This window comes from Phyllobates terribilis, unplaced genomic scaffold (genome assembly GCF_046119375.1).
Source record: "Phyllobates terribilis strain yellow unplaced genomic scaffold, ASM4611937v1 Scaffold_1__5_contigs__length_1240528914, whole genome shotgun sequence".
Taxonomy (NCBI): domain Eukaryota; kingdom Metazoa; phylum Chordata; class Amphibia; order Anura; family Dendrobatidae; genus Phyllobates; species Phyllobates terribilis.
The window spans coordinates 93148236-93172922 of record NW_027362761.1 but is presented as its reverse complement, the minus strand read 5'-3'; the positions used below and the strand labels follow the sequence as shown (position 1 = coordinate 93172922).

Genomic DNA, 24687 nt, shown 5'->3' with positions numbered 1-24687 from the left:
AGGTGCAATCTGTCAGCCTATCAGCAGCGCACACACGGAGCGAAGTGCTTTTTTTCACACAAGCAAGGGCATGTGTCATTGGCAGTGTATGTCACATGTCCTTGCCCTATAAGACCAAGCCATTTTCCCCGTCGCCACCATTTTCTCACTGCTGCAGCTGCGTGTTAGACGGCACCGCTGTTGCTGTGTGCGCTATACCTTGTTAATTTCAAGCCAATTTTCGCACAAATATACAGATAGCTTGGGAGTAGGGAATAGTTGTGATTGCAGTCCTTTTAAGGACTAGGTTACAGCATTTCCTACGACTTTTATCAGGGAGGTCTGTGCTCTTAAATAGATAGGTTGTGGGAGTAAAGACTAATTGTAATTGGAGTCCTTTTCAGGACTAGGTTACATCAGTTCCTATCAGTTTTTGCCAGGCAGGTCTGTGCCAGTGCTGTGCAAGTTTTTTTCACAGCATTTGGCTGAATCTAGCAAAGCTAATCCTTTTTGGTCTATTGCAGAGTGTGTTAGTCAGTGGAGTAGCCTATCTGTGCTGCAAGATATACCACCTGTGTATAGAATACCAATTTTTTTACTGCACCTAGTGAAGTAAAATCTTTTGGACATAGCATCATTCTATTAGTCCATCTATACTGACCTCCATCAGGTTGCAAATTAAAACTAATTTTTATCTGCATCTACAGTACCTCTGAAAAAATATTTGGGCTTCTAGCTGTGTGTGGGACTTGTTGTATTAGTCCATCTATACTGACCTCCATCAGGTTGCAAACTGAATATATTTTTTTCTGCATCTACCTCTGAAAAAATATTTGGGCTTCTAGCTGTGTGTGGGACTTGTTGTATTAGTCCATCTATACTGACCTCCATCAGGTTGCAAACTGAATATATTTTTTCTGCATCTACCTCTGAAAAAATATTTGGGCTTCTAGCTGTGTGTGGGACTTGTTGTATTAGTCCATCTATACTGACCTCCATCAGGTTGCAAATTAAAAATATTTTTTATCTGCATCTAGAGTACCTCTGAAAAAATATTTGGGCTTCTAGCTGTGTGTGGGACTTGTTGTATTAGTCCATCTATACTGACCTCCATCAGGTTGCAAACTGAATATATTTTTTTCTGCATCTACCTCTGAAAAAATATTGGGCTTCTAGCTGTGTGTGGGTCTTGTTCTATTAATCCATCTATACTGACCTCCATCAGGTTGCAAACTGAATATAATTTTTTTCTGCATCTAGCTCTGAAAAAATATTTGGCCTTCTAGCAGTGTGTCGGACTTTCTCTATTAGTCCATCTATACTGACCTCCATCAGGTTGCAAATTAAAAATAATTTTTATCTGCATCTACAGTACCTCTGAAAAAATATTTGGGCTTCTAGCTGTGTGTGGGACTTGTTGTATTAGTCCATCTATACTGACCTCCATCAGGTTGCAAATTAAAAATAATTTTTATCTGCATCTACAGTACCTCTGAAAAAATATTTGGGCTTCTAGCTGTGTGTGGGACTTGTTGTATTAGTCCATCTATACTGACCTCCATCAGGTTGCAAATTAAAACTAATTTTTATCTGCATCTACAGTACCTCTGAAAAAATATTTGGGCTTCTAGCTGTGTGTGGGACTTGTTGTATTAGTCCATCTATACTGACCTCCATCAGGTTGCAAACTGAATATATTTTTTTCTGCATCTACCTCTGAAAAAATATTGGGCTTCTAGCTGTGTGTGGGACTTGTTGTATTAGTCCATCTATACTGACCTCCATCAGGTTGCAAACTGAATATATTTTTTTCTGCATCTACCTCTGAAAAAATATTTGGCCTTGTAGCAGTGTGTCGGACTTTCTCTATTAGTCCATCTATACTGACCTCCATCAGGTTGCAAACTGAATATATTTTTTTCTGCATCTAACCCAGCCAATAGTTTTGGCCTAATACCACAGTTTGGCCACTCAGCTCTGCTCGGTTACCATCCATTGTTTTTTTGTGCAAACAACTCCAGAGTTGTGAATTAGTTAACCACCAAAATGAGTGGAAAAAGGCCTGCTGCTGGTGGAAAGGGGAATAGGCGTGTTGGGAAGGGGAAAAAAGGTTGTGTCCGTGGGGTAGGTGTTAAAGCAACAGTAACATCTGCAGAAGAAAGACCATCTTCCAGCCAAACTAAAATGTCTACTTCTTTTAGCGGACAATGTGATAAGATCCCTTTCTTACGGCCACGCCAATCGCTACAAATTCCAGATGAGGCACAAAAACAGCAGGTGCTTCAACGGATATCAAGTGCTCCTTTAAGTGGGCTCTCCTCCACATCAACTTCAACATCACAAATACTCCAGTCCTCAAAGGTGTCACCCAAATCGCACTTGCTTCCTCACAGCTCCCAAATCTCCAGCTGCCCGTCTGAGTATGAGGTAGAACAGATGGTTGAGTCTGCAGAGCTGTTTACTCATACTATAGCCTGGGAATCAGAGGTCGACTCCAGCGCTTCTGTGAATCCAGACGAGGAAATGATCTGCACTGATGCCCAGAATCTTTATGAGTCGGATCCAGGACCAGACGCAGAAGGTTCTGACCATAATGTAGACCCTCATTCCCAAACTGTAACTCCTGTTGGTGGAGACAATGAGGAAGACGATGATAAGACTCAAATACCTGATTGGAGCGACAACTTTAGTTTTTTGTCAGGGCAGGAACAGGTTGGCTCTGAGGACGACGGGTGTGATAACACACAGGGTGATGATGATGAGGTTGGAGATCCCACTTCTGTCAACCCACAGTCAGCCAAGAGATGAGGTCAGCAGAGGAGGTGGAGGAAGATGCTAGTGACGACGAGGTCAGGTTGCGCCTTCCTGGACAGAGACGTAGTACTGGAAGCACGTCAACAACTGCATCCTCAAACACAACTCTGCCTCTCACCACAAGTCGTGGTGGCTCTTCAGGTCGCATGGGTGCTAAGCCTTGCATAGCCTGGGCATTTTTTCAGATCGATAAAGATCACCCAACTCGTGTTATCTGTAACATTTGTCAGCAAAAGCTAAGTAGAGGCCAAAAAATACATAGTTTGAGTACTTCATGCATGAACCGGCACATGGACATGAAGCATAAGTTGCAGTGGGAAGCTCAGTGTGCTACAATGCGGCCTAGCCTGCCGGGCCAACCACCGTCTGCCATATCTTGTGCATCCGCGGCCTCTTCATCCTCTGTGACTGGGGGGACAGCAGTCACACCTGTTTTGGGGCGCAGACCTGCCACCTCTTTACCCGCAACAGCCAGCGTGATTGGCAGGTCATCATTTTCTTTGGAGGTGGTAACAGCAGCTGGTGTTGAGCGCTGTCCGACATCGATAGCACCACCTTTGGATCAAGGCAACCTAACATGTCCGCCTGCATCTTCCTCACAGACCGGCAGTTTGCCGGGGACACCCTTATCAACCCCGTCTAAGCACAATAGCCAGCCCTCGGTCCCTCAGATGTGGACAAGTAAAAGACCATTTCCTCCTAGCCATGAGAAAGCTAAGAGGTTGAATTTCACCATCTGCAAGCTCTTGGCTACAGAAATGCTGCCTTTCCGCCTGGTGGACACAGAGGATTTTCGAGACCTTATGTCCGTCGCAGTGCCCCAGTACCAGATGCCCAGTCGGCACTACTTCTCAAAGAAAGGTGTGCCTGCGCTCCACCAGCATGTCGCACACAACATCACCGCTTCTTTGAGAAACTCTGTGTGTGACAGGGTGCATTTCACCACAGACACTTGGACGAGTAGGCATGGACAGGGGCGTTACATGTCGCTGACTGGGCACTGGGTAACTATGGTGACAGCAGGACAAGCGGCTGCTGTCCAAGTCTTGCCGTCCCCACGAGTTGTGCGTCAATCCTCTTTATGTCAAAGTTCCTCCACTGCTTCTGCCTCCTCAACCTCCTCTCGGTCTTCCACCTGCACCCAAAGCCTGTCTGGTCATGCCACAAGCTTTCTAACTGCGCAGAAGGGATCCTGCACACCTCCTTACTATGCTGGCAGTAGGGCTCAACGTCATCAGGCGGTTTTTACATTGAAATGTCTGGGAAATGTGAGTCACACAGCTGAGGAGTTGTGGTCAGCTCTGGAGAACCAATTTCATGAATGGTTGTCTCCACTGGACCTGAAACCAGGGAAGGCCGTGTGCGACAATGCTGCAAACCTGGGTGCGGCCCTTCGCCGGGGCAATGTCACACACGTGTCTTGTATGGCTCACGTGTTGAACCTGGTTGTCCAGCAATTTTTAGCCCACTATCCCAGACTAGATGGCCTTCTGCAGAGGGCACGGTCGCTGTGTGCTCACTTCCGCTGTTCGCATCCCGCAGCTCAGCGACTTACATCTCTACAGAAGTCGTTGGGCCTGCCACTTCACCGGCTAAAATGCGATGTGCCTACCCGGTGGAATTCAACTCTGCACATGTTGCAGCGACTGTGGCAGCACCGACAAGCCCTGGTGCAATACGTTCTGACGTATAGCCTGGGCCAACGAGATTCAGAGGTGGGGCAAATCACGCTGGAGGAGTGGTCTCAGATCAGGGACCTGTGCACCCTTCTGCACAGTTTTGAAATGGCGACGAAGATGTTTAGTGCTGACGATGCCATTATCAGCATGACTATTCCGGTGATTTACATGCTGGAGCACATGTTAAACAGAATTCTGAGTCAGGTGGTGGCACAAGAGGAGGTGGAGGAAGTAGAGGAGGAGGAGTTGTATGCGGAAGGGCTAACATCTGCAAGGTCCAGACGGTCGGCAGCACCAAGGCGGCAGGCATGTGAGGGTGGGGGAGATGGTTTTACCAGGGCGCATGGTAGCAGCCAAACTAGTGAAGAAGGTGCAGGAGCCCAGGAAGAAGTGGAGGACGAACTGATGGAAGACTCATCAGATGAGGGAGACCTTGATCACATTTCTGTTGTGCGAGGTTGGGGGGAGAGGACAGAGGAAGGAAGCATGATTGTTACCTCGCCACCAACACAACAGGGACTTGGTGCTCCTGGATGCGCAACACACATGAGTGCCTTCTTGCTGCACTACCTGCAACATGACCCTCGAATTGTGAGAATTAGAAATAATCCTGACTACTGGGTTGCCACACTGTTAGATCCCCGGTACAAAAGTAAATTTGCAGAAATTATTCCTGCCATAGAAAGGGATGCACGCATGCAGGAGTATCAGCAGAGACTGTTGCAGAATCTTACATGTGCTTTTCCACAAAATACCAGTGGTGCACGTAGTGAATCTCACAGTTCCAACTTGCCAACCGTGGGACCGTCAAGTGTTCAGCACTCAAACCGTAACAGAACCACAGTATCTGGTGGTAACATCAATTTTGCGGAATCATTTCACCACTTTTTTAGCCCATCCTTTGCAAGGCCACAGGAGACAAGAAGTCTGACACATAGTCAACGCCTTGAGACGATGGTACAGGAGTATCTCCAAGTAAACATTGAAGCCACGACTGTGTCACTGGACCCTTGCTCTTTTTGGGCTTCCAATCTGGATAAATGGCCGGAGCTAGCCACTTACGCCTTGGAGATCTTGTCATGCCCCGCAGCCAGCGTTCTGTCTGAACGTGTGTTCAGCGCTGCTGGTGGTGTGCTGACAGATAAGCGCACGCGGCTCTCCACTGATAATGTAGACAGACTCACGTTCATAAAGATGAACAAATCATGGATCCGAAATGACTTTTCTACCCCTGTGTCATCCTGGGGAGAGTAAAAGCTTGATGATTGTTTAAAATCACCCTACCAACCGTTTTAAGCTTTCAAATTACTAATCATCTTTATCTGTATCTTGACTGGAAAATAATTTGGGCTTTGTAGCAGTGTGCAGCACTGATCCTATTAGGCCATCTATAATAAGCTCCACCAGATTTAAAATTAAAAATAATTTTTAGCTGCATCTAGCCCGGAAAATAATTTTGGGGCTCCGAGATGCGCAAGACACATAAGTGCCTTCTTGCTGCACTACCTGCAGCATGACCCTCATATTGTCAGAATTCGAAGTAATCATGACTACTGGGTTGCCACACTCTTAGATCCCCCAAACTTTTCGATCAACCTTTTCATTTTAATAAAGACCAAAAAAATGGTCATTTTTGAAATTATAAGCATTAGCAGGTTGTTAGAAACTGAAATCAAACAGTTTTCAACTCAAAACTTTATTCTAGGTGATGTTACATTTTCACATAGGACCCCTTGTTCGAAAGGAGCTTCTGAACTCTCTCGTCCATTGAATTTGTCAGGTTTTGGATGGTTTCTGCTTCAATTGTTTTGCATGAGGACAGAATACCCTCCCAGAGCTGTTGCTTAGATGTGAACTGCCTCCCGCCATCATAGACACTCCTTTTAATGATGCTCCAAAGGTTCTGAATGGGGTAGAGGTCAGGGGAGCATGGGGGTCACACCATAAGTTTGTCCCCTTTTATGCCCATATCAGCCAGAGATGCAGATGTTTTATGTGCAGCATGAGATGGTGCATTATCATGCAGAAAAATGATCTTGCTGTGAAATACACGGTTCTTCTTCTTGAACCATGGCAGGAAGTGCTGTTTGAGAAAATCCACATACATTATGGAGTTCATCTTTAGCGCCTTCAGGGATCCTAAAGGGGCCGACAATCTCTCTCCCCATGATTCCAGCCCAAAACATTACTCCACCTCCTCCTTGTTGGCGCTGTAGCCGTGTTTGTGTGGGGTGTCCATCAACCAGCCATCCTCCACTCCATCCATCTGGACCATCGAGCGCTGCACGGCACTCATCCGTGAACAAAACAGTTTTGAAATCAGTCTTCATGTAATGTTTGGCCCACTGGAGCCGTTTCTGCTTGTGTGAAGTGGATAGAGGAGGTCGACAGGATGGCGTATGCACAGCTGCAAACCTCTGAAGGACCCTGCATCTTGTTGTTCGGGGGACGTTGGAGGCACAAGCAGCTTCAAAAACTTGTCTGCTGCTATGACAAGGCTTTTTTGCCGCTGCTCTTTCAACCTGACGTAATTGCCTGTAGGAAAGAGTCCTCAATTTGCCCTTATCAGCACGCACACGTGTGTACTGTGAATCAGCTACATACTTCTTGATTGCCAAGACACTTCATCCTGATCATCGCACAATGTTGATTGTAGTCATGCCTTGACCTAAACACTCCACAATTTGTTGCTTCTCAGCAGCCGACACATCCTTTTTCTTTCCCATTTTGGCAGAAAATGTAGGCTGCTGAATAATGTGAGAGAGCCTTCTTAAGTAGTCTTGCCTTTCATTGGACACACCTGACAAACTAATTAGCACTGGTGTTTGCAATTGCTTACAGTGATATAAAGAGCCCTGACACACATCACCATCAATGAGTTTAACTGACAAACAAACAAATTCTTCCCTTATCACTCCTAAACACTTTTTGCATAATAATTTGGAACACAGTGTACATGTGCTTTTCCACAAAACACCAGTGGTTCACGTAGTGAATCTTACAGTTCTAACTTGCCAACCGTGGTCTGTATGGAGTTGTTCAATAAAGGGCCCAAAATTAAGATAACATAGATGGGAGAGGTCTCTATGAATAGGAATTCTTAAGTATTTGATACCCTGTGAGGGCCAGGCAAAGGGAAAGTTGGACTGGATGGAATCCTATATGGATTTGGGGAGGGAGACATCGAGGGCCTCAGACTTCGCTGCATTGATTTTAAAATTTGACCATGTAACAAAGTGATCTATTTCAGCCATAACAGCATGGATGGATATATGTGATTGAGTGATATATACTAGGACATCATCAGCAAATAGAGAGCACTTGTACTTGGTGCCTCCCACCTCAATCCACCTAATATTGGGGTTATGGCGAATTGATGAGAGCAGGTGCTCCGTCACTAGGATGTATAAGAGAGGGGACAGAGAACATCCCTGCCTTGTCCCATTGGTGATTGTGAAAGGTGATGAAAGTGTTCTGACGCGCCCCCTGGGCCTTGGGACACCCGGAGCCGGACCCTTTTTGGTGGATGCTGGTGGTTGTAGTCTCCGTGGCGGCAACCCGGTTCCGTGGCTCAGGGCGGTCAAACCAGTGGCGGAACTATTTATGTGGTTTTGATGTTTAAATGTCTGACTACGCCACCCGTGGATTGCGGTCAGAGTGAACCGCCGCTCCAGGGCAGACCGCTGAGGCTGGTGTTGTGGGTGCAGCAGAGCGTAGCATAACTCCCCACGGGAGGAGTATAGCCTCAGGGCAGTGTATGCGGAGGATGGGGGTGATCGTGCAGGGCAGCAGCAGTAATGACACGGAGTCAGTGATGCAGTCCAGGGCCTTTACTCACAGTTCTTATTATCCAGACCACGTCTGCAGGTAACGGCTGCCCACGTCGTACTGTGCTCACCAGGTGAGGGGCTCAGACAACTCCCAGATAACTTTGGAGCGCTTCACAGGACCCCCTTTGTGTGTCCTTTGTCTGGCCTTTCTTACCAACCCTTCTGTCCGGCTGCCTCGGGCCTCCTCTTGGTAAACTTGGCGCCAGTTTCCCTGACCCTATGTGGTGCCTTCCTAGCGGGTGTAGCGAGGGGCTGCACCACATAAAATGTCACAGCCTCCTGTTTCTAGCTGAGGGTCGTTTCCTGCCTCCACTAGTTTCGGGGACCGGTCTCCCCCTTTGGCCTGACCCCTCCACGCAGGTGGATTCTGTCGTGCGGTGGCGACTCGCCCGTCCGCACCCCTGAGATCCCTTCGTTCCTCGTTCCTGGAGCCTTCTCCGCTCCTCTTCCTTCCTTCTCCCTCTTCCAGGCCTGGGCCTCTGTTACTAGGCCCGCCTCCGGAGCAGAGCTCATGCAGAGCCCCTGCTCCCTGCCACTTCTGCTCAGACTTCTCTGCACTGAACTAAGATGGTGCCCACCTTTTATACTCCCTTCTCAATGCACCTAGGAACTGCTTCCTCCCTGCTCCTGCACTACAGGGTTCCCCTTCCTCAGTGTTCCCTCCCCCCACTCCAGCCAGGGACAGGGACTGTCGTGCCCATCTCAGGGGCATATTGGTCGCCCTGCCCCACGGCAATGTGGTGTAATGCATGCAGGTGTCGGGTCCTGATCCACACTACATCCTTACCTGAGAGTGAGATATCACACCTCTGGGTGAGGTGCAATACCTCTGTAGCAACCGAGCCCTCAGGGTGCTACAGTTCCATTTATCTTCAGCCTAGGTGACGTATTGCGATACAGGGCCGTGATTTTGGCTATAAAAGGGTCCCCTAGACCCCTACCCCAAGCTTTTTAAGAGAATCATATATGGCGTGCCAGGAGACTCTATGGAATGCTTTCTCAGCATCCAACGAGAGTATCTAATTACAAATTTTTAACTGCATCTAGCCCAGGAAATACTTTGTGCCTAGTAGCAGGGTCTGCTAGTCAGCGGATTATCCCGGCTGTTAAGCAAGCTACACCACCTGTAGTTTGGACACTTCATTTTTTCAAAGGAAATGCTTCGGGACCACGGGATACTCAGTGAAGAGCATCAGGAGGCACCCCAAGGCATAGGGGCTGGGACTGGCAGTAGGATGCCTTGCGGTGGACAGCCGAGCTCGATCCTTATAAAAGCTTTTTAACTGCAGCAGCTTTAGTGGACGCTACTGGAGCTGGAATTACGCGGCTGCTGGCATGAGACTTGCCCTCCAATAGATCCTTGTAAATGGATTTAAAGTGTATTCATTCAAATTAGAGAGACAATTTAAATTAAAAAGCTTAGAGCTGCCTCCACCACAGGGGGGCTCGCTCGACCCATCAGCGGACAGGCACCAGTATTGGGAGAGGGGGGCTGGCCGTCAGGGTCCACCGCGGCTCTGGCACAAACCCGGCGACACGGAGGTGGCACGGGCAGGAACGGACTGGCCGTGTCGGCTTCTCACTTTTTGGATTTTAGAAGGGCATGACATGCCTATATCTGTGTCTCCCCCTTCTTTTACTCCTCCACCTCTTTTCTTTTCGCATGACTATATGTACTTGTCACTTTTCCATGTGTTATTTATGTCTTCTGAGCAGTTTGTCAGCTTCTGGACACCTTTGAAAGTGTTTTCTATGTGTTTCTATGTGTTTTTGTTTGCCTGCCATTGGTTTTAACGGTGTTCGAAGGTGTTCGACGAACAGTTCGACGAACAGTTCGGCGAACACACGGGTGTTCGACGAACCGAACTCGAACACTACGGGGGTGGCTCAACACTACTTGTTAAGCTACTGTGACCTACACCACTTTTCCAAGGGGCATTCAAACCGTCTAGTTAAGCTACTGTGACCTCCACCACTATTCCAAGGGGCATTAAAACCGTCTTGTTAAGCTACTGCGACCTCCACGACTCTTCCAACGGGCATTGCATTTCCTCCTAATTTTAGTCAGCTTTTGCTTTTCAATGCATAGGCGAACACTAAGGAAAACCCACTCCCCAATAATGTGTAGAAGGTTTTTAGAACGCTGTAATCCACGTCTGTTTCAAGGGGCATTGCATTTCCTCATAATTTTTGGAAAGCCTTCCATTCACTGCTTAGGCCAACAGTGCACAGGAGACCCAGTTGCTATAAATGGAAAAAATGGTTTAGTTAAGGCCCTCTGACCTCCATGTCACTACCAAGGGGCATTGGAGTGCCTCAAAATTTTTGGTAGGCATTGCACTCACTGTATGCCCTATAACTGTGTAGCCGAACCGCTCCTTTTGGTACAGAAACATATCCTACAAGACATTTGTGGTTGACTGGCCTGATATTGATGTGAATGGTCCCTGTTCCTCCTGCTCTTTCTCCTTTGCCACCACCTCATCCATCATTTATCACCTGAAGCTTTGTTTTAAAGGGAGTCATAGAACTGGGATAGTAGCAGGAAAACATCCAGCAATCCTCGGAGGAGGTAGGATATGCGCCAAAACGCTGACCACCTCAGGCCTAGCCGCTACTACATATATGCGCTTGCATTCCAAGAAAACAAAGCAGATGCTAACTTCTATCATCATCATCATGCTCCTTAGCTTGGCACTCTCAACTCCCCTGATGGAGAAGCCAGGGCCCACCGGAGTAGTCTGGTTCTCTGGTGGGCTCGTCCAATGCTGCCCTAAAGCAGGCCAGGCTAAGAAAAGTGTGTGGGAAGGTGACAGGAGAAATAGGGGCGGCTGGGGACCGAGTATGGACACCCGGCCGCCCCCTGGCGGCTGGGGACCGAGTGTGGACACCCGACCGCCGGCGGCTGGGGACTGAGTATGTATACCAGGCCGCCGAAGCAGCCATGAGGTAGTGGCCAGCTTCGGCCTACTCCAAACTAAAAGGCCCCATTTCAAGTGCAAGCTAGCAGTATGGCATTGCAGCCTGGGGGTGGGTGGGTGGCAGGCTGCACACTTACGCTTGCATTAAAAGAAAACAAAGCAGATACTAACTTCTATCATCATCATCATGCTCCTCATCTTGGCACTCTCAACTTCCCTGATGGAGAAGCCAGAGCCCACCGGAGGAGTCTGGTTCTCTGGTGGGCTCGTCCAATGCTGCCCTAATGCAAGCCAGGCTAAGAAAAGTGTGTGGGAAGGTGACAGGAGAAATAGGGGCGGCTGGGGACCGTTTATGGACACCCGGCCGCCCCCAGGCGGCTGGGGACCAAGCGTGGATACCCGGCCGCCGGGCGGCTGGGGACTGAGTATGGATACCTCGCTGCCGAAGCAGCCATGACATAGTGGCCAGCTTCGGCCTCCTCCAAAATAAAAGGCCCCATTTCAAGTGAAAGCTAGCAGTATGGTGTTGCAGCCTGCGGGTGGGTGGGTGGTTGGCTGCATATTTGCGCTTGCATTGCAAGGAATGGGGAAGGTACAAGTGAACACTGCCCTGGGACAAGGACTTGCACGGGGATAGTTGCAAGTCTGTATCTTCTGATGCGGCAAGGATCACTTCTGATGGGCACACTTTTAGGCATTGACCTGGGAGTCAGAGATGCTTCCAGGGGGTCTTCCCCATGCTGTTCCCATGTCTTTTCAGCACTGTATGCATGTGTCACAGTTTCGTTTTTGAACATTTTATTGTAAGCCCGTAAAAGTGGCTTAATACCTCTGACCACGTTGTTGACAGCAGTGACCTGGGGGTCATAAATGCTTCCAGGGGCGATCCCCATGCTGCCCCCATGTCTTTTGAGCACTGTCACTATCGTTTTGGGCACTTTTTAGGCTTTCTACAGACTGAAGGGGGTGCCGCCGCAAAAATGCTCGGATCTCCCATAGACTAACATTGGGCTCGTTGCTCAGGTCGAGCACCTGAGTATCACGGTGAGCTCGGCCCGAGCTTCGAGCACCCAAGCATTTTAGTGCTCGCCCAACACTAGTTCTCATTGCTAGTTACAAAAAAATCAGTGTGCAAAAAATAGTAGTAGTATTGTAATATAGTAATAGTAGTAGTATAATATTAGTACAAACAGTTTAACAATGCTGACTGTAGTGCCATTTACCTTTTACAGTATATGATCCTAAAGTAGGAAATACGCACCAGTGAAATGGTTACTCAATGGCTACTGTCTGTGAAGTGGTTCTGACTCAAGTGCCAACTTTTATAGAAAGGACTCATGAGTCACGAGGCAAGCTTACTACCTTGTCACCATTTTGGATACATCTGGGTAGCCGAGAGGCCCTAGTATAATCTTTCAGTATGCCATATAGCATGTCATACACCTGACATTGTTGTTTTTAAGGCATCATCTCTGTCTGTTGTCATGCCCCTTACCTGTCAACTGTCCTGTGGTTTATCCTACCAGGTGGTTGAGATTCGTGAGATCAACCCACTGAAGGCATTATAAGTTTTTGGAGCTCCAAAAAAGTAGTGTGACCAGGATGTTTATTGGTTGCTTATCATTGACTGTTGTTGGATGGGAAAAAGATTTACTCCATTGTCAGCTTGTTCCCTGATACTAGTTTATATAGATGTGTTATAGGCAGGGGTGTGGGTTGGATGCTCCTATGTGTTGGTAGGAGCAATTAATTCAACACTTCTCCTGTAATTCAGTTTTGCAGAGTCTAATGATGCAATTACATCCCTCTTCATACAAGTGCCCCCCTACTTTAAGGGACTTTATTTTAGACAACTGCACAATTAAAAGGGAGGTATGCTAATCCCAGTCTAGCTCATCTTTTAATTTTAGCAACCGATTACCTTTATCTGCGATGCTTTTAAGCTAAAATAAAAGTTTAACTAAAAAACATAAACTAAACAAAAATAGCAACAAAAAGTTAATACAATTTCTGATATGGCAACTAAGGTTCTCCTAGAGCACATAAGAAATCCCTGTATGCATGTACATATTTCTGGAAATGAACAGAACATTTTCACAATGTGTATTCAATGTTAAAAAAATGCCTCTCTAAAGGCGCATGAAAACTTAGCATTTACACTGAAACTTAGTCCCTCACTGCAGGCTTTTTATGATCCTGTCAGTTACCAGCGCTGTGCAGAAAGTACTTTCTCACACTGAGACGGATCTGTCGCTTGTTAAAAATGATTAAGGGGACTGGTTATACTGAGATTTATATCCACCGTGATTTCTAGATGATTCCCAGGCAGGCACCTGCTGCTTTACTTAGCATTGTGTCATATTCAAACAGCCTCTATCCTCAGCCTTCTCCTTGAGGCTCTTTTCTTATTTTTTTTATTGCATTTTTCAAATCTCATGAAAACCTGCTTGAAACTTAGTCAACTTATCTGCCATATATTCCCATATGTTGAGAAGTGGCATTTATTAAAAATGCTAGTACAGATAAAACATGTCTTAATTTAAACCAAAAAGAAATGCTATGTCTTAACCTTTTAAAGAACTGTCAAAATATTTTCAGAATTGTATTTTGCTTATTTTAGAGTGTTGCTTTCATTTAAGTACAAAATTGTTTGGTATAGAGCATGAGACAGCCATAATAATAAATACAGTGCTTGGAAATGTACTTTAATATTAGCAAAACTTTTTAAATGGGATCTTAAAGAACTTTAATTGAAAATGTATATGATGCCCGGTATATTTGTAAAACATATATGAAAAGGATGTGAGTTATTAACAAGTTGGTGACAATGTGATGTATGATTGGTGTATAGGATGAAACATTGGTTTTGCCCACAGGCGAGAATTTTTTACATGACCTTTTTACATAGTTATCAAAAACTGTATGTAATAAAGCAGAGAATCACAAACAGTTTGTGAAATCAATGTATTGTGCCAAATTTTCATATGTTAGGCCAGAGGTTTAATTAGACAGAGAGAGAAGTATGCAAAAGTTGTAGGCAGGCAAAGAAAAACTGCTGTAAGAATGCTTTAAAAAATAAAAGTGTTAATAGTTTATGTTTATCAATTAACAAAATGCAGAGTAAATGAATAAAAGGGAAATCTTGATTTAATCAATATTTGGTGTGATCCCCCTTTGCCTTCAAAGCAGGATCTAAACATCAATTCTTCTATTTAAACGTGCACACAGATTTTGGAGGAACTCGAATCCAAACATCTTGGAGAACTTACGACAGATCTCCTGTGAATGTAGGATTGCCAAGTCTTTCTGTCTCTTCGTGTACTCCCAGGCTTACTCGATGATGTTGAGATCAGGGTTCTTTGGGGGCCAAATCATCACTTCCAGGACTCTTTGTTCTTCTTCACACCAGATACAGTTCATAATTAGAGATGGGTGAATTTATTTGAGTGGAATTTAATTCTACTCGAATTTTACAAAAATTAGTATTCTGCAGATTACAAACTTTTTGTAACTCGCTTGGTAATGGTTCATCAAATTTTGATGAACCATAGAGAGCTAGCAAAAGCTTGGTGGTAAGAAGAGTAACCAAAGACCGTGCAAAGAAGTACGAGCAGAGGAGGTGGACAAAGATATAAGCAGTTAGGTATTTGTTTTTTTTTTCCTACATCTTACATTTATTTCGCTTTTGAGTCTCTCCAGACCCCAGTGCACAATAACGGATCTTCAATTCGCGAGGAATAAATTTGCTACTAATCGAATTTCCAAGTAAAATCTGCACAATTTGGTGAATTTGAATCTTGTCAGATTCGCTCATCATTTTCCTGCTTTATAATAATTTTGTAGCCAAACAGAGGCCTCCTTTATGGGATTGCATGATGGATAAATATATGCCTGTATTTCTCAGCACTGAAGATATTATTAATCCTGACCAAAACCCCAGCATTTGCTGAAATGCAGCCCTAAACTTGCAAAGATCCTCCACCATACTTCTCTGTTGCCTGCAAATACTTATCATTGTAAAGGTCTCCAGCCCTTCGGTGAGCAAAGTGCTCTACGTTACAGCCAAATATTTCAAATTTTGACTCATCAGTGAAGTGCATTGTTGCCATTTTTCTGTAACCTAATTCCTATGCTTTCATGTATAGATGACCGGCCTTGCTTCCATGTCAAAGGTATGGCTTTTTGGCTGGAATTCTTCCATGAAAAATAACTTCTGGTCTGACTTCACCAAACAGTAGATGGGTATAGCTGGATCCCACTGTTTTTTGCCAGTTCTGAGCTGATGACACTGCTGGAAATCTTCTGATTTCAGTGGGTAGTAATCATAATTTTTGTTTCATCTGATGTACTTCAGTGCGAACCCCCAGGCCTCTTTCGGCCCAGTCTAAGTCCTTGCGATCATAATTGTTATGCCCTCGCATTAAGCTCTTTTATTTCACACAAAAGATTCAACTCAAAAGAGATGGGCACCCAAATAACTTATTATTGAAAGCAAGCACTTTTTCCACTATAACATAAACTCAACTCACAAAAAATGGAACAAAAAAAATCACTCAAAATCACAAAAATTACATTTTCATATTGTAATCTATATATTTACATTTACCTGAAAAGTGTTCTATCTTTGCAATATAATGTTTCAGGACAATTCACAATAGCTAGAGATCATGGGATATAAAAAATATAAAAATGTGAAAGCAAGGTGATGACTAGCTTTGTGTTTCTGTGTTGGGTTGTCAGTTTAATATGGTGGTCACTTTACTAAAGAGAACAATACCACCTTTTGCCATGAAAAATTGATAGAGTTACTAATTTTTTTCTTATCTTCTTGTGTGGGGAATCCTTCGGCAGCATCTTTCATGCATTTGCAGAGATGTAATCAATGATGTAAGAACTTTCTAAAAAAGGAGATAATAATAAAAATGTAGCTATTAGGCTTACAGTATCAAACTCAGCTTAAATAGGTTGTGCACTAATTTAGCACTGATGACCTATCCATAGGCACCACTGCCGATCAGCTGATATCAATGGCGGCGGCGGCCACCAGCCAGAAATACTCACTTGCTGAGCTTCTCCATCTTCTGATAGTGGCCGAGGCTTCGTACTACACATCCACCTCCTATTCAAATAAATGCAGCTGCCACTATTAGAAAATGGACAGTTTCGCAAGTGAGTATTTTCAGCCATCCCACTACCAAACAGTGCATATACATCTTTAGGGATAGAAATTATATAACACCTAATTACCCAAAGGGTAAATAAATCCCATCCTAAGGGATATAAAACATGACTTTTATTTATGAAATTTTTTTTTTATTTTTATTTTTTAAAAAGGTCAGTATTAGAATATAAAACTTCTGCCGATATGAGCCTATATTAAACTATCATTACAGACATATATACAGGTTAATTTTATATAGTAACAGTCCCTGCTAATAAATCTATCTATATATATATATCACGGCTGCAGTCAGTTAATTTTCCAAAGGTAGGCTGTTAGCCGTTGGCACCAATAACAGCTGATCGGCGTGGATGCTGGGTGTCGGTCCCTGACCGATCAGACATTGATGTCCTATCATAAGGATAAGTCATCAATGCTAAAGTAGTGGCAACCTCTTTAATGGTTGTGCTCAGCAAATGTAATAGCTCAGATCAGTAAAGGGTCCACCTTCCAGGGTTAGTCAATAATAGGTAAAAGCTAAAAACAGACATATCTGGATAGAAATTTGATACACTCATCATTATACAGTAGCTAGTAATGGGTTTTAGCATTCTTCCTGGATGTCATTGGAGCTTGGCAGCGTAAGTTTATTACATGTTCATACTGAAGGAATTTCCTTTAATATAAATTATGTTATGCACACGCCCGGACTGACTGGCGTGTGCGGGTGTTGTGGTTCCACTGGACCATGGACCGGAGAGTGCCTGGAGGGGCGTGACTAAGTATCTGGCCGATCCGACCAAGGTGGCACGACGGCATACGACGCCAGTGCACCAGGGAGAAACCGGGCAGAGGGACCAGGTGCTACTCCAGGTCAAACTCCGGACACGGGGGTTGACCCACACTGGGATTACTGGAACAGGCAGGTTAGGCTGGCACAGACTGGTGGATGTAAGCAAACACGGCAGGTATGCAGATGGGTGGATACAGGCGAGTATGCAGGCAGGGAGGTACTGGCCGAAAGGACGGGCTGGAGCACAGAAAGGTTAAGACCCAGTACAGACTGGGTCACAGAACCGCAGATGCGGTAGACAACCACAGCAGAGAGGGAACGCCCAAAGCGGTGGGCAAGAACAGAGCAGGACGGGGCTGCAGGAGCAGCGAGCACAAGCAGGGCAGGACAGGACTGCCGGAGCAGCGGGCAGAAGCAGGGCAGGACAGGACTGCCGGAGCAGCGGGCAGAAGCAGGGCAGGACAGGACTGCCGGAGCAGTGGGCAGAAGCAGGGCAGGACAGGACTGCCGGAGCAGCGGGCAGAAGCAGGGCAGGACAGGACTGCCGGAGCAGCGGGCAGAAGCAGGGCAGGACAGGACTGCCGGAGCAGCGGGCAGAAGCAGGGCAGGACAGGACTGCCGGAGCAGCAGGCAGAAGCAGGGCAGGACAGGACTGCCGGAGCAGCGGGCAGAAGCAGGGCAGGACAGGACTGCCGGAGCAGTGGGCAGAAGCAGGGCAGGACAGGACTGCCGGAGCAGTGAACAAAAGGGTCAGAGCGGAGCAAGGCTGCCGGAGCAGTGAGCAAAAGGGTCAGAGCGGAGCAAGGCTGCCGGAGCAGTGAGCAAGGAGTCAGAGCAGGACGGACAGGGCTCTGTACACACGGAACAGACAGGAAGGGAAAGGCAGAGCCAGATACCCACAGGGTACTTGCAGTGAAGTAGCGAGTGGACCAGAAACTCACAAACGGGAGTACAGAGACATCAAGCAGGAGTTAGGTACGAGTTCAGACTCTGCAGAAAAAGGAAAGGAACGGACATAGAGGCAAAACAGGTAAAGGATAGGAGAAAGTTCAGACTGGAACTGAGTGTACGAAAGAGACCGACACCGCAGCGGGATACAGGAGCGGGTCTGGGAATACGGCCCCCAGAGAGGCGGGACGAACAGGCAAGGAGCGTGTTCAGACAGGACAGACAAGATACAGGAACGGATCTAGGTAATTGGCCCCTAGAAGGCGGGAGGAACAGGCTAGGAGCGTGTTCAGACAGGCCTGGAAATACAGCCTCCAGGAAAGGCAGCAGGCAAGAGTACACAGACAGGATTCAGTTCAGACACGGGAACTGACACCGCAAGACAGGAGACATAGACAGGACTCAGTTCAGACAGGAACAGATACCGCAAGGCAGGGACACAAACAGGACTCTGTTCAGACGGGAACAGATACCGAAAGGCAGAGACACAAACAGGACTCTGTTCAGACGGGAACAGATACCGCAAGGCACAGACAGGCAGATCTAGGAATATGGCCCTTAGAAGGCGAAAGAACAGGCAAGAAGCGTGTTCACAAGAACAGACCACAGTTCAGACACAGAACTGGAAAACAGGCAGGAAAACAGGATAGGACCTGGCATGTCAGAGACAAAAAGCCGACTGACAGGACACAATGCTCAGGCGCCATCTTGAGGAAGAAGGTGGTATAAATACCCAAAGATGGACAGCAATAGGCTGAAGGTGCAACAGGGGCGTGTCCGCAGCAGGTACAAGAAACAGGAAGTTCAGCGGGCGTCGCCCTATGCAGCCAAAACAGACAAACAGACAGCAAGGAGGGAAGCCAGAGAGACATTCTGGACTGGAGATCAAGTGCGCGCTCTTGCACAGTGGGAGATGGACCACCATGCAAGGACGCCGCCAGGTATGTTACAGTACCCCCCCCCTTATGCCCCCTCTTCTTCAGGCCTGCCAGAATCTTCCGCAGGGAATTCGAGGACCAGTCGTTCACTTCAAGGAGATCACTTCCACTGTCCACAGGAAAAATTGATCTCATCTGGTTAGCTAGGATGCTACCTCCTATCCAGCCATCCTTAGCAACAGACGAAACGGATGGAGTACCAGGAACAGCACACAAGGAAGTCTCTCTCCACATATTTTCAGGTGGCGCCCCAGAGGGTACAGGAGACAACTGGAAGTCCCTCACCGGGTTGGAGGGGGACAGAGACTTGGGGGTAATCTCTGCTTCGAGGTACATCTTGTCAAGCTCACAGGAAGAAATAGACGGGTTATCAGGTACATAATGAGGAAAAGTCACTGTCTCTTTATTATCTGGTGGTACCCCGGAGAATTCAGGAAACAACTGGAGGTCCTCCGCCGGGTCAGAAGAGTGCAGAGGCTCAGAGAAAACATCTGCTTCAGAGTACACTAGGTCGGACTCACTGGAGGAAGCAGGCGAGGTATCGGGTACCGAGTATAGGAAAGTCTCTGTCCATTCACCACCAGGTGGCACCCCGAAGGGTTCTGGAGACAACTGGAGGTCCTCCGCCTGGTCAGAGGGGTGTAGAGACTCAAGGGTAACCTCTGCTTCAGAGTACACAAGGTCGGACTCACTGGACGAAGCAAGCGAGGTATCAGATCCAGGATATAGGAAAGTCTCAGTCCATTCACCACCAGGTGGCACCCCGAAGGGTTCTGGAGACAACTGAAGGTCCTCCGCCTGGTCGGAGGGGTGTAGAGACTCGGGAGTAACCTCTGCTTCGGAGTACACTAGGTTGGACTCACTGGACGAAGCGAGCGAGGTATCAGGTACAGAGTAAAGGAGAGTCTCTGTCCTTTCGCTACCAGGTAGCACCCCGAAGGGTTCTGGAGATAACTGGAGGTCCTCCGCCTGGTCGGAGGGGTGTAGAGACTCGGGGGTAACTACCACTTTGGGGTACCCATTGTCAGGCTCACAGGACGAAGCGGACAAAGTATCGAGTACCGAGTGTAGAGAAGTCTCTCTCCATTTGTCATCGAGTGGTATCCCGGAGGATTCAGGAGGCAACAGGGGGTCCTCCGCCAGGTAGTAGAGGTGCACAGACTCAGAGGTAACCACAGCTTTGGAGCATCCTTGGACATGCACACCGGTTAAAGTGGGTGAAGCATCTGATGCCGGGTGCAGGAAGTTCTCCTGTGTGGAGTCTGGATGGGCAGAAGTCTCTTCGGGCAGGAGAACCGGAGCACTACCCACGCACATTACCCGTTGGGGCTTCTCCGGGATACAGGGAGATGAAGCTTCAGTAGGGACTTCAAGGTTGGGGTCAGGAGGTCTCAGGGAGGACAGACCCTGGCGTGACGGCTTGCCTCTACGTCTAGCACGTCTGGACTGCCTCTTGAGGTTGGGAGAAGTATTCCGGAAAGCGTAGTCACCCTGTGAGGATTCTGGGTGGGCAGTAGTCTCATTGGGCTGGAGGACTATTGTGCTACCCACACACATTACCCATCGGGGCTGCTCCGGGATATTGGGAGGTGAAGCTTCAGCAGGAGCCTCCGGGTTAGGATCATCGAAGACCATTAGAAAGGCCACCAGGAAGGCCATTAGGTCCAGGAGGATCGGATCCTGTGTTTCATATAGGGGGTTGATCCATTCCAAGGCATCACCCGCCAGGTAAGACATAATGAATGCCACCTTAACCCGATCGGTGGGAAAACATAGAGGGTAGAACTTGAAGTGTAGCATGCATTGCTCCACAAATGCACGAATTTGTCTTGGATCCCCATAGTAACGTGGCGGATCCGCAGGAACGAGAGCAGATAGATCCATCTGGACGGGTGCGTAATTCGCCTGGAACTCAGCTGAGAAAAAAAAATAAATTTTATTTATTTATTTTTAATGCATGTATTCGCTGGAAAACTTCTCAGAGAGCGAAGGCCGTGGGGCTCAACGGGAACCATGGCCTGAGCATGCTGTTTTGCACACGCCCGGACTGACTGGCGTGTGCGGGTGTTGTGGTTCCACTGGACCATGGACCGGAGAGTGCCTGGAGGGGCGTGACTAAGTATCTGGCCGATCCGACCAAGGTGGCATGACGGCATACGACGCCAGTGCACCAGGGAGAAACCGGGCAGAGGGACCAGGTGCTACTCCAGGTCAAACTCCGGACACGGGGGTTGACCCACACTGGGATTACTGGAACAGGCAGGTTAGGCTGGCACAGACTGGTGGATGTAAGCAAACACGGCAGGTATGCAGATGGGTGGATACAGGCGAGTATGCAGGCAGGGAGGTACTGGCCGAAAGGATGGGCTGGAGCACAGAAAGGTTAAGACCCAGTACAGACTGGGTCACAGAACCGCAGATGCGGTAGACAACCACAGCAGAGAGGGAACGCCCAAAGCGGTGGGCAAGAACAGAGCAGGACGGGGCTGCAGGAGCAGCGAGCACAAGCAGGGCAGGACAGGACTGCCGGAGCAGCGGGCAGAAGCAGGGCAGGACAGGACTGCCGGAGCAGCGGGCAGAAGCAGGGCAGGACAGGACTGCCGGAGCAGTGGGCAGAAGCAGGGCAGGACAGGACTGCCGGAGCAGCGGGCAGAAGCAGGGCAGGACAGGACTGCCGGAGCAGTGGGCAGAAGCAGGGCAGGACAGGACTGCCGGAGCAGCGGGCAGAAGCAGGGTAGGACAGGACTGCCGGAGCAGCGGGCAGAAGCAGGGCAGGACAGGACTGCCGGAGTAGCGGGCAGAAGCAGGGCAGGACAGGACTGCCGGAGCAGTGGGCAGAAGCAGGGCAGGACAGGACTGCCGGAGCAGTGAACAAAAGGGTCAGAGCGGAGCAAGGCTGCCGGAGCAGTGAGCAAAAGGGTCAGAGCGGAGCAAGGCTGCCGGAGCAGTGAGCAAGGAGTCAGAGCAGGACGGACAGGGCTCTGTACACACGGAACAGACAGGAAGGGAAAGGCAGAGCCAGATACCCACAGGGTACTTGCAGTGAAGTAGCGAGTGGACCAGAAACTCACAAACGGGAGTACAGAGACATCAAGCAGGAGTTAGGTACGAGTTCAGACTCTGCAGAAAAAGGAAAGGAACGGACATAGAGGCAAAGCAGGTAAAGGATAGGAGAGAGTTCAGACTGGAACTGAGTGTACGAAAGAGACCGACACTGCAGCGGGATACAGGAGCGGGTCTGGGAATACGGCCCCCAGAGAGGCGGGACGAACAGGCAAGGAGCGTGTTCAGACAGGACAGACAAGATACAGGAACGGATCTAGGTAATCGGCCCCTAGAAGGCGGGAGGAACAGGCTAGGAGCGTGTTCAGACAGGCCTGGAAATACAGCCTCCAGGAAAGGCAGCAGGCAAGAGTACACAGACAGGACTCAGTTCAGACACGGGAACTGACACCGCAAGGCAGGAGACATAGACAGGACTCAGTTCAGACAGGAACAGATACCGCAAGGCAGGGACACAAACAGGACTCTGTTCAGACGGGAACAGATACCGAAAGGCAGAGACACAAACAGGACTCTGTTCAGACGGGAACAGATACCGCAAGGCACAGACAGGCAGATCTAGGAATATGGCCCTTAGAAGGCGAAAGAACAGGCAAGAAGCGTGTTCACAAGAACAGACCACAGTTCAGACACAGAACTGGAAAACAGGCAGGAAAACAGGATAGGACCTGGCATGTCAGAGACAAAAAGCCGACTGACAGGACACAATGCTCAGGCGCCATCTTGAGGAAGAAGGTGGTATAAATACCCAAAGATGGACAGCAATAGGCTGAAGGTGCAACAGGGGCGTGTCCGCAGCAGGTACAAGAAACAGGAAGTTCAGCGGGCGTCGCCCTATGCAGCCAAAACAGACAAACAGACAGCAAGGAGGGAAGCCAGAGAGACATTCTGGACTGGAGATCAAGTGCGCGCTCTTGCACAGTGGGAGATGGACCACCATGCAAGGACGCCGCCAGGTATGTTACAAATTAATGGAAAATAAGAGATTTACAGATGTAGTAGTTCTTAAAAGAACCACCTGGGGGTGCTGTACTATTACTGTGTCTACTCGGCAGTCATCTACTGTATGAAGGTGGACTTGCGTGTAGCAAACAAATAGTATAGGTGCAAAATTCAAGCAGAATAGCTTGCCATCTGCATAGATGGTACTTGCTACATCTGGAAGGAAAGGAGAATAACTCCAGCTGCACGCATTAAAAGTTATGAAGTTTTATTCGATCATACTAAAATCCAAGGAAGTGTTCCATTACGTCCATGAGAAAAGCACTAATGCATTTCTGCTGCATATTGCGCCCTAAATTATGGACAAATGATCACATAATCACCTTGATTATTGGTGCTATATGCAGCAGAAACGCATTGGTGTTTTTTTCATGGACATAATTGGATGTTTCATATGCTTTCATATGCTTGAATAAAGCTTCATAACTTTTAATCCGTGCAGCTGGATCTATCCTCCTTTCCTTCCATTGGTCTCCTGTCCCTGGCGGTGGCGTTGATCTGAGCTCCGAAGGATATCAGGTTATTTTTGTGAGCTGGATACCTCCTCTTTTTCTCCACTTGCTACATCTGTTTTGTATGCATTGATAAAAATGGCACCAAAGTTAAGAAAATAGTACATTATTTTCCTTTTGCCATCTTTAGACTGGTGTACTCTTAACGCCAATATTTTGCACCAGAAAATAGGGTACAAATTTCAAATTCAGCACAATTTGCATCTAATCTTTACCTCGCACTTTTTAAGGAACTCAAAACTAAAATAAAGCAAAATATCACTCAACATACTATTTTTGATCCAATTTGGGACAGATTTCAACTGTTTTTGCTCATTATTTCTTCTTTGATGTGTTACAATTTCAGAAACTTTGTATCAACTTCAAAGGGCAAAGCTTATACTAAGTCTTGGCGTAACGTACTTAATGAAGATATTCACAGTTCTACTCCCAGATGGTTTCTTGGCAGAAACATAAAGTTTCAGGTTTGCAACCTCGTCCATATTCGCCACCAAAGGAATTATACATCTTTCGCACTTACCCACAGCCTGCCTGATTATGTCTCAACACTCAAGAGGATTTCTTTTCATATTAATAAACTATCTGCACTCGGTGTCTGTCTTTATTTTTATTCAAATGGAATTTTGATTTATATATTCTAAAATAAATTTTGATTGTGATGGGTTATGAAAAATAGAAGCCAATAAAAATCCTTTTTCAAACTTTGGCAAATACAGTGATGTGAAAGTCCTGGGAGGTTCAGTTCTTCATCAAGATGCAGCAAGAAGATATTAAATGAATTGTAAATAGATTTTCTTTAGCCTTGGGATCAATCAAAGCACAATCTTAATGAATAGAACATGAGTTGTTTCTTTTGTTCAGCTGGAGGTGTAACTAGATGTAATATAATATACAATAATGAGAACTATGCTTTTCTTCCCTTATGTCCCAAGTTTCATCGTGATCTCCGAACAACTCAGATGTCGGAGCCAAATAATTCAACTGACTGTCTAATGCAGCCTGTTAATATTGCAATTTCTAGTTGCAGTTACACATTCATTTATAGTA

General features: G+C 47.1%; 1 long non-coding RNA gene across 1 annotated transcript in view; it reads left to right on the top strand.

Annotated features, from left to right (window-relative positions):
- The window catches only part of LOC141165925 (uncharacterized), a 123732-nt gene extending 99433 nt beyond the window's left edge, over positions 1 to 24299 (top strand). The window contains exon 3 of the long non-coding RNA XR_012251224.1: positions 23987 to 24299. This is a non-coding gene — a long non-coding RNA (uncharacterized lncRNA). The remainder of the gene's footprint in view (positions 1 to 23986) is intronic.
- Positions 24300 to 24687: the final 388 nt, after the last annotated feature.